Here is a 1,374-nt window from a genome sequence, read left to right as displayed (position 1 = left end):
AGCCAGTGTTCTTGCCTGGAGAATCCCAGGGACGGCAGAGCCTGGTAGGCTGCCATCTATGGGGTCGCACAGAGTTGGACACCACTGAAGTGACTTAGCAGCAGCAGCATCCTTTTAGACTATGTTTTTTTCTGGGCATATGCCTAGGAGGGGAATTTCTGGGTCATAGGGTATCTGTTTTTAGTGTTTTAAGGAACCTCCAAGCTGTTCTCCATAGTGGCTATACTAATTTACATTCCCACAGTATAAGGGTTCTCTTTTCTCACACCATCTTAGCATTTTATCGTTTGTAAATTATTTAATGATGGCCATTCTAAACGGCATGAAGTCATGTAAACCCATGGCTGATTCATATCAATGTATGGCAAAAACCACTACAATATTGTAAAGTAATTAGCCTTCAACTAAAATAAAAAAATTAAAAACAAATAACCTGTGTGAAATGACACCTTATTGTAGTTTTCATTTGCATTTCTCTAATAATTAGTGATTACTGGGCCTTAGAAAACATCACTATGAATAATTAGTGGGCCTTAGAAAGCATCACTATGAAAAATTAGTGGGCCTTAGAAAGCATCACTATGAACAAAGCTAGTGGAGGTAATGGAATTCCAGTTGAGCTATTTCAAATCCTGAAAGATGATGCTGTCAAAGTGCTGCACTCAATATACTAGCACATTTGGAAAACTCAGCAGTGGCCACAGGACTGGAAAAGGTCAGTTTTAATTCCAATCCCAAAGAAAGGCAATGCCAAAGAATGCTCAAACTACCACACAATTGCACTCATCTCACACACTAGTAAAGTAATGCTCAAAATTCTCCAAGCCAGGCTTGAGCAATACGTGAACCGTGAACTTCCAGGTGTTCAAGCTGGTTTTAGAAAAGACAGAGGAACCAGAGACCAAATTGCCAACATCTGCTGGATCATGGAAAAAGCAAGAGAGTTACAGAAAAACATCTATTTCTGCTTTATTGACTATGCCAAAGTCTTTGACTGTGTGGATCACAATAAACTGTGGAAAATACTGAAAGAGATGGGAATACCAGACCACCTGACCTGCCTCTTGAGAAACCTATATGCAGGTCAGGAAGCAACAGTTAGAACTGGACATGGAACAACAGACTGGTTACCAAAGAGGAAAAGGAGTACGTCAAAGGCTGTATATTGTCACCCTGCTTATTTAACTTCTATGCAGAGTACATCATGAGAAACGCTGGACTGGAAGAAGCACAAGCTGGAATCAAGATTGCCGGGAGAAATATCAATAACCTCAGATATGCAGATGACACCACCCTTATGGCAGAAAGTGAAGAGGAACTAAAAAGCCTCTTGATGAAAATGAAAGAGGAGAGTGAAAAAGTTGGCTTAAAGCT

This window comes from Bison bison, unplaced genomic scaffold, assembly GCF_000754665.1.
Source record: "Bison bison bison isolate TAMUID 2011002044 unplaced genomic scaffold, Bison_UMD1.0 scf7180017864317, whole genome shotgun sequence".
NCBI classification, from domain to species: domain Eukaryota; kingdom Metazoa; phylum Chordata; class Mammalia; order Artiodactyla; family Bovidae; genus Bison; species Bison bison.
This window is presented reverse-complemented; position numbering follows the sequence as displayed.